We start from the raw sequence: 13,897 nt of genomic DNA on the forward strand, positions 1-13,897 counted from the left end.
CAAGAAGTGTGAATCAGGCGGTATAGCAATACCAGACTTAAAACTATACTACAGAGCAATAGTAACAAAAACAGCATGGTACTGGTACCAAAACAGGCGGGTGGACCAATGGTACAGAATAGAGGACACAGAAACCAATCCACAAAACTACAACTATCTTATATTTGATAAAGGGGCTAAAAGCATGCAATGGAGGAAGGATAGCATCTTCAACAAATGGTGCTGGGAAAACTGGAAATCCATATGCAACAAAATGAAACTGAATCCCTTTCTCTCGCCATGCACAAAAGTGAATTCAAAATGGATCAAGGAGCTTGATATCAAATCAGAGACGCGCCGTTTGATAGAAGAAAAAGTTGGCTACGATCTACATTCGGTGGGGTCGGGCTCCAAATTCCTCAATAGGACACCCATAGCACAAAAGTTAATAACTAGAATCAACAAATGGGACTTACTCAAACTAAAAAGTTTTTTCTCAGCAAAAGAAACAATAAGAGAGGTAAATAGGGAGCCTACATCCTGGGAACAAATCTTACTCCTCACACTTCAGATAGAGCCCTAATATCCAGAGTATACAAAGAACTCAAAAAATTAGACAATAAGAGAACAAACAACCCAATCAACAAATGGGCCAAGGACCTGAACAGACACTTCTCAGAGGAGGACATACAGTCAATCAACAAGTACATGAAAAAATGCTCACCATCTCTAGCTGTCAGAGAAATGCAAATCAAAACCACCCTAAGATACCATCTCACTCCAGTAAGATTGGCAGCCATTAGGAAGTCAAACAACAACAAGTGCTGGCGAGGATGTGGGGAAAAGGGTACACTTGTACATTGCTGGTGGGACTGCAGATTGGTGCAGCCAATTTGGAAAGCAGTATGGAGATTTCTTGGAAAGCTGGGAATGGAGCCACCATTTGACCCAGCTATTCCCCTTCTTGGTCTATTCCCTAAAGACCTAAAAAGAGCATGCTACAGGGACACTGCTACATCGATGTTCATAGCAGCACAGTTCACAATAGCAAGAATGTGGAACCAACCTAGATGCCCTTCAATAGACGAATGGATAAAAAAAATGTGGCATTTATACACAATGGAGTATTACTCTGCATTAAAAAATGACAAAATCATAGAATTTACAGGGAAATGGATGGCATTAGAGCAGATTATGCTAAGTGAAGCCAGCCAATCCCTAAAAAACAAATGCCAAATGTCTTCTTTGATATAAGGAAAGTAACTAAGAACAGAGTAGGGACGAAGAACAGGAGAAGAAGATTAACATTTAACAGGGATGAGAGGTGGGAGGGAAAGGGAGAGAGAAGGGAAATTGCACGGTAATGGAAGGAGACCCTCAGGGTTATACAGTGGAGGGGGTAGAGAGAGAGGAGGGGAGGGGAGGGGAGAGGTGGGGAGGGGGGAGGGTGGATGATGGGAAAGGCAGCGGAGCACAACAGACACTAGTATGGCAATTTGTAAATCAATGGATGTGTAACTGATGTGAATCTGCAATCTGTGTATGGGGTGAAGGTGGGAGTTCATAACCCACTTGAATCAAAGTGTGGAATATGATATGTCAAGAAATTTGTAATGTTTTGAACAACCCACAATAAAAAATTAAAAAACAAAACAAAACAAAACAAAATAATAATGTTAAATAATGATATCTTCTTTTTGAATTGTTAGAATCTTCTCCCATCACCACTTCTATGCCTTGGGCAGGAGACCTTGCCTTCCCAGCTAGTCAGTCCTCCTGCAATCCCCTAAGAGTACGGAACAAAACTAGCAGGTTACAGAGGTTCCAGGGGGATGAGAGACAGGGATGAAAACTTCCTGCTGAAGGGTTGCCAGTCCTGCTTCCTGTCATTTCATTCTGCCCAATTAGAACCCAGGAGGGATATAGGATGGATGGTAGCATATATACTCCAAGTGTGTGTATGTGTGTGTGTGTGTGTATGTCCATACCCCCAGGTACTGGGTGGGTTTGCCCTGACAAAATACATTGCTTCAAATCAAAGCACTATCTTTGAATCCACTGGTAAATGCAATGCACAACAGACGGAAGCTGGTCACAGTTGGTCCCGTGCATGTCCTTTTATTTCCTCCCCATGTGAAATGTGTCTATGATCATACACCATTTTAATTTTATTTTAATTTTGGTGGTGGGGGGATCTAATCTAGAGCCTCTAGCATGCCAGGAAAGTGCTCTATCACTAAGCACCAAAACAATACAACACTTTGGGTGGGGGCCAGGTACTGGGGATTGAACTCAGAGGCACTCAACCACTGAGCCACATCCCTAGCCCTACTTTGTATTTTATCTAGAGACAGTCTCAATGAGTTGCTCAATGCTTTATTTTTTGCTGAGGGTGGGCTTTGAATTCTTGAACCTCCTACCTCAGTCTCCTGAGCCGCTGGGATTACAGGCGTGTGCCACCATGCCCGGCCCAATACATCATTTTTAAATAAAATATTTTTAACATTTTCTCCTAACCTGATCCTCGTTTCTCTTCCTCTGTGCCTAACTTCATTTTTTCCCTGTTTCTTGAGACGTTATAATAATAGCAAAATTTTTTTTTTAAATCTTTTAATTTATTTTCTAAAAGAACAAAACCAAACACAGTTGGAACAAAAGACCTTCTTCTCCAAGGATATGTAGAAGAAATGATAGTTGAAATAGAAAATCAGGCTGTGCATGGTGGTGCACATGTGTAATTCTAGTGGCTAGAGAGGCTGAAGCAGAAGAATCACAATTTTAAGGCCAGCCTCAGCAATTTAGTGAGGTCCAAAAAACTTAGTAAGACCCTGTCTCAAAACAAAAAATTTTAAAAAGGGTAGGGGATGTGGATCCTTAGTACAACCTCCTCCCTGTCCCCCGCCGTTCAATCCTCAGTACAACAAACAAACAAACAAACAAAAACTGTTTTGGTGGATTAAGGTAGAAGCTAGCTTTGAGAGTTTGAAAATAGAATCAGGGAATATAGATGATTGTAGGGTAGTCAGATAACTCAGAGTTTTTTTTTTTTTAATTTTTAGCAGCAACAATATGAATGGCAGTATAGCTTCTTCAGCAGAACTCAGTGGTCCCAGTGGTAGGCTATGATGGGATGTCTTGTAGATTAAACACAAAAAACCCCAACACTGCTCAGGGAACACCAATGTAAACAATTATGATCACAGTTTGTTTAGAGGATTTAGCCCCTGAAATACCCAGAATTATCTGGAATAGATTAATTTCTGTATATTTTGTTTGAAATATTCAAAATGTTAAATATACTTGCAAAATTAGTCTGAAATTTTATTTCAACATCAAAGTGTACACATCTGTTTTTGTTTGCATTGTAGAAAGTTCACTTTGGTGAGTTGTCATGTTTCTCAATAATGACAAATTAGGATACTATATTATAGTAATAAAAATAATAGAAAAGCAGCATGACATACCATTAATAATAGTAATAAAAATAATAGTAATAAAAATAAACAAATTTTTTAATAAAAACAATAGCAACAATAGTAATAAAAGTAAATAGAAGCTGGACCTATAATTCCAGTGGCTCAGGAGGCTGAGGCTGGAGAATGGCGAATTCAAAGCCAGCCTCAGCAAAAGTGAGGTGCTAAGCAACTCAGTGAGACCTTGTCTCTAAATAAAATATAAAATAGGGCCGGGGATGTGGCTCAATGGGCAAGTGCCCCTGAGTTCAATACCCAGTACCAAAAGATAAATAAGCAAATAAGCAAATAAATAAATAAATAAATAAATAAATAAATAAATAAATAAATAAATAAATAAGCAAGCAATATGACTTCCTAGAATGATTTTTTTCCTTTTGGTATTCTGGTGTTTGAGCACAGGGTCTCATGCAAGCTAGGCAAGTGCTATTTCACTGAAGTACATGCCCAGCTCCTAATAACCCCTGCTCATTTTTAAAAATTTGAAACAGGTTTCACTAAGTTTCCCAGGCTGGCCCTGAGCTTGCCATCCTCCTGCCTTAGCTTATTGAGTATCTGGGATTACAGGGTACATCATGGTGCCTGGTTAAGGTTTTTTTGTTTGTTTTTATCTAGGTGTTTCCTTTTTATTTATTCTACTGAACTTTTTAACTTGGAAAATTTCAGGCCTCAGAAAAACTATAAGAATATTGCAATGACCTTGTATTGCCATATTTGCCACATTTCTTAGTTTATGGCTTATGTAACTATAATAAACTAATACAAGCAATATTTTTTAATTTTTTCTGAACCAATTGAGGGTGGGTTACAGGGGTTATAGAATCCTTAAGTACTTCATTGCAAATCTCCTGAGAATGAGGGCAATCTCATATAAGAGATTACATAAAATCTTTGTGCAGTGATAAAAATCAGAAATCTTAACATGGGTAATACTAACATACAGTTCAAATTGAAATTTTGGCAATTGTCCCAGTGATGTCTTTTATAAAAGCAACTCTTTTCTCCAATTCAAGACCCGACCTAAGATTATATGCTTGATTTATTTTCATGCTTCTTCAGTTTTTTTTTTTTTTTTTTGAATCTAGGAAGATTTCTCAGCCTTTCTTTGCCTTTCATGACAGAGACTTCTTGAAGTGTTCAGCTTGTTGTTTTTTTGTAGAGATCTCAAAGGTTCTGAAAATTTTGATTGGGATAAAACTGGGATTCTAACTCATGAACAACCACAGATTAACAAAGAGTCATTGACCATCTCCAATTTTATTTTTCCAGTGTTGTCTCCCTTCTGACTCAAACTGATCCTCAAATAAAGAGCCTGATTCCTTTAAAAAATCGATTTTCTCATCTTTAAAATGGGGATAAACTGCATGAGGGTGCATACCTGTAATCTCAGCAACTCAGGAGGCTGAGGTAGAAGGATTTGAAAGTTTGAGGCCAGTCTCAGAAACCTAGTGTGACCCTGTCTCAAAATAAAAAACAAAAGGGACTGTGGGTGTAGCTGGATGGTAAAGAGCCCCAGGTTCTATCCCCCAGAACCAAAAAAAAAGAAAGAAAGAAAAATTACTTGATTATTCAGGATAATATTGTTTGTTTGTTTGTTTGTTGAAAGATAAAATGAGAAAATGGATATGATATCACTCTAGAACTGCAAAACATTTTACAAAATGAAAAGCATTAGTCTTCCATGTAAATCAGTGCAACAGGGTTTTTTTTTGTTTGTTTGTTTGTTTTTTTTTTTTTTTTTTTTTTTTTGGTTTTTTGTACTGGAATTGAACCCAGGGATCTTAATCACTGAGCCACATCCAGGGCCCTTTTTATTTTTTATTTTGAGACAGGGTCTCACTAAGTTGCTTAGGGCCTTGCTAAGTTGCTGAGGCTGGATCTGAACTTGTGATCCTCCTGCCCTCAACCTCCTGAGCCACTGGGATTACAGTATTCATCACTGGGATCAGCAGTGCAACGGATTTTTAACTGTCACCATTGATACATGTTATTCTTCCTAATAGAAAGAATACCATCTATGTCTTCCCCTCCTTCTCCTCCCCTCTCTTCTTTCTTTCTCTTTCTATACAACATACACAGCCTCACTACTAGCATTCCTTAGACACAATGTAACAACATAGCACCAACAGTTAATTACTAAGAGGAAAAAAATAACACTTGGAAGATTTCTCATTCCTGATTACTGGACCATTAGAGACATATTGTCTAGAACTTATTTGATAACTTTGTTCTGAGGAGTAGTAGAGGTAAGATATAAATCCATTACATGAAAGGGAGCCTTAGAAAAATTCTAGCTCAGAGTGTTCATCTCCAAAGGTGACAGCTTGCTCAGGCCACACAGCTAATTCAGAGTCACGACCAGACAGACAGGTTTTGGCTCTTGGTCTACTTGACCTCACACAACCTGAGTTTAGTCAGGCCCCAGGAAGCCAGTCAATTCATTAAAGAATGCCATCATCTAAAGGGATCAACCCAGCCAGGGTCAGTTTGGTCATCTACTCACCTCAGGGCATCTGAATGAAAGGGCAACTGAGGAGGTTGAATTGGAGTGAGCGGCTTTGGTGCAGGTGGTCTCAGGGTCCCTGGTACCTCTCACAAGGTGGCTCTACTGGGGAGATAGCAGAACTGCTCTGCTGGAGGGATCTTCACAGCTTTATTTATATAGAAAACATTTTCAAGCTTGCAGAAAGATTGCCAAAATAAAAATAGTACAAAGAACACACAAACATCTTTTACCCAGATTTGCCTATTAAGATTTAACCCCATGAGCCTTATTTTGCCACTCCTTCTACTTATAAATTTTTTAAATATAGTCTTTGAAGGCTGAGGTTGTGGCTCAGCAGTAGAGCACTCACCTAGCATGTGCAAGGCCCTGGGTTGGATCCTCAGCACCACATAAAAATAAAATAAATAAAGGTATTGTGTCCAACTACAACTAAAAAATAAATATTTAAAAAAAATCTTTGAATAGGCATCATCTTAATCATTTGTTAGTGTATAGTTCAGTGGTATCAAGTCCATTCACAAGGCTGACCTGCTATCGCCACCATCCAGCCACAGAGTTCCTCACTTTGCAAAATTAAAACTCTGTACCCATTAACATACACACACACACACACACACACCTTCACACACACACACCTTCACACACTCATGCATTTTTTTATGAACCACTTGAGCATAAATTATTTATGAACCACTTGAGTATAAATTATCTCACCTTTCCCTCTCTAGAAACTTCAATGTTTATTTCCTAAAAATGGGAATATTATCCTATATAACACAGTTCAGGAATCTGTGTAATATACCATTCATCTTTCAATTTTGCCAGTTGACCTAACAATGCTTGTTAGAGTCTGTAAACAAGTCAGGATGGCGCCTGGCATTTTGCAGAGGGAGTGGTTTGTGAAGTAACACCAGTGAGCCATTAAGTGTGGAGATTCCTTATTGGTTGACTGCTGTATCTAGTTTATGTTAATTAAGATAAGCTGTGTGGAATATATATATACCCCTCCTGTCCTACAATAAACGGCTCCCACTCCTGCTGTATCAATGTACACAAGTTCCTCGTCACCCCCCACCCCCCGCCCCCGGTTATTTTGCTGCAGCTGGACTGAGGCAAATGCTCTTTCTAGAATTTTCCTCTGCAGTACAAAATCAAATCTACAAAGAGGAGTTGCATTTGGTTGTCTTGTTTTTTAATCTTTTAATCTGAATTGTTTCCAGAGTCTTTGTTTCTTATGATGAGGAATACTCATCACCAGGTTTTCCTGATGTTTCCAGTAGTTACAGTCAGGCTGTGCCTTTCATAGGGATACCATGTAAGTGATAGGTTCTTCCAAGGGCTTTGCATCTGGAGGAAATAATGTCCAGGGGCTCCTCCTATGACTGGCGATGTCACATTTTTTCATCAGACGCAGGAGTCATCTTATTTTTCCACTTTAAATTTATTATTTTATAATGGTGGTATATATACATGATGGAATATTACTCAGCATTAAAAGAGAATAAAACTATGGCATTTGCAGGTAAATGTATGGAGTTGGAGAATATCATCCTAAGTGAAGTAAGCCAATCCCAAAAAACCAAATGCCAAATGTTTTCTCTGATATGTGGATGCTGATTCATAGTAGGGGTCGGAAGGAGCATGAGAAGAATGGAGGAATTTTAGATAGGGCAAAGGGAAGGGAGGGGAAGGTAGGGGATATGGGGGTAGGAAAGAGATGGAACGGTGGAATGAGATGGACATCATTACCCTAAGTACATGTAGGAAGACACTAATGGTGTGACTCTACTTTGTGTACAACCAGAGACACAAAAAATTGTGCTCTATGTGTGTACTATGAATTGAAATGCATTCTGCTGTCATGTACAACAAATTAGAATAAATAAATAATTTTTTTTTTTAAAAATCACTATTTTATTTTCTTCCCTTGCAACCATGAAGTAGTGGATGGGAAGACGCTTTCAGAGCATGCAGTCATTCTATTCCTTATCAAATTTCTGTCCGGATTTGGAATCAATTGATGTTTCTTGCCTGATCCAGTCTCACTATGTCGGTTGCAAAAGATCTTTTTTACCTCCTGCCTTCCCTTCACATTTACTAGTCTGCCCTCAACACTCTCCTCTCAGCAAAAGCCCTCAGTTTTTCTTGTTCATCTCTCTCATTCTCTCGCCATTGGTATAAAATCATGAATTCTTAATTTTCCTGTGATTTATATTCATCATGTTGATGTTCAGATAGTTCCAGGTGGCCAGAGGTGGCACATAGTGTCCTTGAGACTTGCTCCTTTATTATTTTCATTCATTTTTTAATACTTTCTTACTTAATAAACTTTTGTGCTCAACTCGTCTCTCTGCCCCTGCTCTGGAATGAAGCCCTACAACCTCCTAACCCAGTGGCAGACACAGGGCTGGGGGGCGGAGGGTGAATGGGGACCCTGGAGGGAGAAGACTGGGCCTTTCTGGACCTAAACAAAGGATAATGTATAAGTAAAGCAACAATTTGGTAAATAGGTTTGTTATTTTGAGAAAAACCAGGTTAGAGACCTAAATAATCCTGTGCCTTGTCAACAGAATTGAATAGTACCTTGAGGCATGGCCTCTGGAGTCAGATGACCTGGATTCAGGTTTCAGTTCTGTCATTTTCTAGCTGTATGTCCTTAGCAAAGGACTTAGGTTCTTCCTCCATAAAACAAGATTGCTTATGGCATTAATATTAAAAAGTAACACAAGGAGTGCATTAAATCTCCCATGTAAGTGCTGGGAAGAATCTGTAGCACATGGAATTGCTTAGTAAGTCACAATTCTTATTGTCAATTGTATTTGCTGGATTCTTGTTCTTTTTCATCTTCTTGTTTTAATTGAATGAAAAAAAATAACACCTGTCTTTTCAAATTGAAAATCATTCTGTGAATATGGTTAATTCTTTTCAACTATACATGGAGCTGAAAAGACCATTTGGTGACATGGCTTTTGTTTACAGGCATGATGGAAAGATTTCTAAGACACTGCCCAGTATTAAAATAACCCTAAAAAGTGTTCGGAAAACAATAGTGTTCAATGTTCACTAGGGGGAGCTATTATAACAAATTATGTGCTGCTTCTTTTAAAAATACTTCATAGTTTATGGATAGTGTCTCTTTCCTTCAAGTAAAAATTGATATTATATTGTACTTTATGACATAATTATTTACAATTATTTTTACATAAATATTTGTGTAAAAATATGGCATCTGTCTTTAAAAGTAAATATTAATATGATTTGGAGAGAACAAATATTTCCTAAGCTTTGGAAACTGCTCTAAGGTCTCATCCTGTTTTGGCCAGAGGATTTCCTAGAAATTGTAAGAGCTTAATAATGAGTAGAGTATATATAGTTGGATAAAGTTTATTGAACACATTAAATAGTGAAATGAAAACAAGCCATTTAAAATAGTTGACAATGTACCCTGAGATGACAGCAGAAGGTAAAATAAAGACAGATGCAACTTGAAAGTAGTCCCTCCAAGTACTACTCCTCTAGAAAGAAGGGAAACTTAGTGGAAAAGCAATAGGTGTGAATCAGATGTAATCTGGCAATTTGGGACTCAGTGTAGCACAGCAGTAGGGGGAAAGTCTACATCTGGGGGCCCCCTTCCATGCTATTTGACCCCTGCAAATACGCTCAGCCTCTGCAGCTGCACTTCTAACAGAAAAGGGTTGGAGCTCCAAAGTTCCTTTGGGTTCTGACACTCTGATGCTGAAAAAGCATTCGACTGGTGTAATAAGATGGCCATTTGCTTAACTTTTAATGTCTTTTGTGCTATAGGCTGATCTTCCTTGTTTTGCTACGGTCAAATCTCTCCTCACACCCAGAATCAGGGTACTATTTATTTATGTGACACTTTCCAATGTGTCATTCGTTGTTTTTGTTTGTTTGGTTTTAGGTTCTCCTTGAAGAGCAAGAGAATGATTTCTTAGGACTGGACTGCGATGTGTGTGAGGGAACTGTGGGTGGAAGGATGGTCTGGGAAAACTGTGAAAAGAACCTTGGTGCTGCTATCACTCCAAATATACTGGAAAGATGGTGCAAGGAATACCGCAGAAATTGATAGAAGAAAGCTGAATGAAAACAGAGATTTGACTTCAAAAAAAGCAAGATTTGATCCATATGGAAAGAATATGTTCTCCACTTGCAGAATGTGTTCAAGTGCTGTGCACCATTCGGGTTCTCATTACTGCCAGGGCTGTGCTGGCAAAAGGGGCATCTGTGCCATGTGTGGGAAAAGGTTTTGGATACCCAAAACTACAAGCAAACATCTATGTTAATGTATTGATGAAGTTTCCATAATTTTACTTTCTGCTTTGTATTTTCAAAGCCTTGCATAGGTGTCCAACTTAAAAATAACCAATTACATTTTAGCTAGCGAAGTTGATCAGTGTTCATTCTTTTGCTCTCCATAAGTCCTTCACAATAGCAATGTAACTAAATCTTATGCTTTAAGTGATTATTTTCCTTATGAGCATTTTATTGAACTAAAGTGTCAAAATCAATGGAAAAAAATTCTGTGTTCTGTGTGCACTTTTTACTTGACAGTGTTTGTATAGTTCTTGTCCCCTCCAACTGTTAGGGTCTGTAAACAAGTCAAGATGGCGCCTGGCATTTTGTCAGAGGGAGTGGTTTGTGAAGTAATGCCAGCGAGCCATTAAGTGTGGAGATTCCTTATTGTTTGACTGCTGTATCTAGTTTATGTTAATTAAGATAAGCTGTGTGGAATGTATATATACCCCTCTTGTCCTACAATAAACGGTTCCCACTCCTGCTGTATCAATCTACACAAGTTCCTCGTTACCCCCCCGGTTATTTTGCTGCAGCCGGACTGCGGCATCCAACTACATTCTATATAGATATTACAAAAGCAAGATACTGACATTTTGCTTTGAACTTGGCATCCAGAGTTAGAATTCTTCCCTTATTCCCTTACTGGTAGCATAATTCTTAGAATCAACATCCCCTTAATTAATTGCAGTTTCAGAGGATATTGAAATATTTACAGACATTGTTGCTGAATGATTCCTTAGTAATTAGTGCAGAGCCAAATCAAAGACAAGTTGGATTCGTGAGTTTTAAAAAATTTGTTCTTCAAGGCAAAGTGCCAGTTCCTTTCATGTGTGGACAAGAACACAAGGAACACCCGTGTTCAGCTGAATATACTGGATTTCAGAAAAACACATATTACACATACTGCCTTGAATTCAAGTTGTCATGAGAGCCATGAGAACAGTGTCCATGTTGATGTGTAATGAAAACAAATCCTCCCACTTTAGGAAAACTCTTTGAAGGAAAAAAAAAAAACCTTTACAAAAAGCCTCATTCCCATCCCTCAAAGAAATAAACCGAACAAAGCAAACATCTTAACTCTTTGTTATAACATAGACAACTAAGAGACTGCTCTGAAGTTTCAAATGAAGATTTTTTTTTATATTGCCTTCATAGGTTCAGGACTATTGCTTTTAAAATTTTCAGCCTACTATAGGCAACCAAAAAGGTATTCCCGGTTTCCAATTGCAGTAAAATATGTGTCACTGTAAAATATGTGGAGTGTTGTGGATAATGTGATAATATACATGGTGGAGGCATTGCTTTTATCATCTTAAAATTACTGTCAAAAGTATTTAAAGTTTCAACTGTACATGGTTTTTCAAAAAGTATTTTTAAAGATATATTGTTATTTGCACATATCCAGAAAGATTATAAGAATAATACAAAATAAATAGTATCTCTGAGGGAAAAGAAGAATGAGGCTGAACTGAAGAATGTTAAGCTGGCTATAGAAGTACAACTGAAAGTATAGAGGGCGAGAGTTTATGTTGCAAAGCCAAGTCAATCGATAGAAGGAATATATTTTAGAAAATTTTATTATTTCAACTCCAAAATGCATTTGTAATCAGCAATGCATATTCCCACTTTTAATTTTTGTTGGACAAAGACTCATTATTATTTGAAGTATTCCTTTGACCTCATTGAATTGTGTTAAAATATACACTGTTTCTATTTCAATCAAAATTGATTTCAGCCAAGTGCAGTGGCACATGCTTATAATCCTAGCAGCTCAGGAGGCTGAGGCAGGAAGATCGAGAGTTCAAAGCCAGCCTCAGCAAAAAGCGAGGCGCTGAGCAATTCAGTGAGACCCTGTCTCCAAATAAAATACAAAATAGGACTGGGGATATGGCTCAGTAGTTGAGTGCCTCTGAGTTCAATCCCTGGTACCTCCTTCCCACACACACAAAAAATTATTTCATATTATATACTATAACACTAAAGAACTTCTAATAATTTGCTAAACTGCCTTAAATCTATTCACTTGTCCTTTTAAAAATTGATGTGTCTATTTGTGGGATCCTGATTTAAACAAATTACATGTTAAAAAAACATTTATAGGCCAGATGTGGTGGCACACACCTATAATCCCAACGGCTTGGGAATCTGAGGCAGAAGGATCGTGAGTTCAAAGCCAACCTCAGCAACTTAGTGAGGTCCTAAGTAACTTATTGAGGCCCCAAAATAAAAAAATAAAACAGACTGGGGATGTGGCTCAGTGGTGAAGTACCCCTGGGTTCAATCCGTGGTACCAAACAAACAAACAAAAACATTTATAGGATATTCATGGAATCGTGAACCCTAAAGAATATTTAATGGAATTAACAAACTACTATGATTTTTTTAGTGAAAAAATGAAATGTGTTTTGTTGTTGTTGTTGTTGTTAAATGAGTCCTTCTCTTTTAGTTTTCTACAGTGAAATAATTACACGTGCAATGATGTGATGTTTGGAATTTGCCGTGCAGAGCTTGTGGGAAGAGAAGGTTAGCTCTGAATTGGTAATTGCTGAAGCTGGGTCCTGAGCATATTAGTCTGATCATTATCTATTCTCTCTACTTTTACATAAGTTTGAAATTTCTCATTATAAAAAGTTAAAAACAAATCATACACCAAAAAGCTCCCCAACCTGTCATTATTTAATAACTTTGAACTTAATGTGGACCTAGAAAGGCATCTTTTACCCGAGAAATTTGCAGTTCCAAGTCTTTCTTGATGATTGGGTCTGAATGTGTTAATCAATGCTGCCCTGTCATAGCCCCTGACATAAGGAAAATGCTGAAATGTGATTTTTAAATCATAAAAATGTGCCCATAGTAATGGCTCCATCGTTTGCATAATATTTAAATCAATTCATTGATTTCCAGTTGCCTGATACTCTTATTTCAGTAACAAAATAAACGATACATAGTTCAGTAAAGTTGAATCCATTTGGGTTCATTTGTGCTCAGAGTCGGGAGCCAATTAAGATCTGCTTCCTAGCTCTGTGTCTAGGGACAGGGCATCAGTCTCTTTACAAGGCTTGGGTTTTTTATCTCTCTCTCTGTCTCTTTCTTTTATTGTACAGTTGCTGACCATGTCCATGAAAAGAGAAATTAACAGCAACATAAATCTATATCCTGCCTGGGCTCTTTGTACATTTGCATACACAAAATTATTAATATAGTCAATGTCTATAAGCATCTGTAAAAAAAAAAAAAATCCCAAATGCCCTGGAAAACAAGACTCCTTGACTCTACATTTCTCTCTCTCTCTCTCTCTCTCTCTCTCTCTCTCTCTCTTTTTTTCCTTTTACAGCAAAACTCCTCAAAGCTACCTCTACCTGCTGTCAGTGGGTCCTTTCCACACATTCTTTCCTGAATTTACTTCATTCAGGCTTTTCCCAACACTGCCACCCTGTTCTAGTCAAGATCATTAAGGGCTTTCCCTTTGCTAAATCCAAGTGTCAATTCTTAATCCTCATCTAACTTGACTAACCAGCAGCAATTGATGTGGTTGATCACGCTAAGCTCCCAAGCACACTCTTAAGAGCACGACAATCTCCAGGTCCCCTCCCACTTCCCCATTCGTTCCTTCTTGGTCTGC

General features: G+C 38.0%; 1 pseudogene; it reads left to right on the top strand.

Annotated features, from left to right (window-relative positions):
- LOC124101615 (cysteine-rich PDZ-binding protein-like) overlaps positions 1 to 10,639 on the top strand; it is a 28,415-nt pseudogene extending 17,776 nt beyond the window's left edge.
- Positions 10,640 to 13,897: the final 3,258 nt, after the last annotated feature.

The sequence above is a fragment of the Marmota monax genome, unplaced genomic scaffold, assembly GCF_021218885.2.
Source record: "Marmota monax isolate L192 unplaced genomic scaffold, Marmota_monax_Labrador192_F-V1.1 WCK01_AAM20220418_F8-fsc00128, whole genome shotgun sequence".
Lineage (NCBI taxonomy): Eukaryota > Metazoa > Chordata > Mammalia > Rodentia > Sciuridae > Marmota > Marmota monax.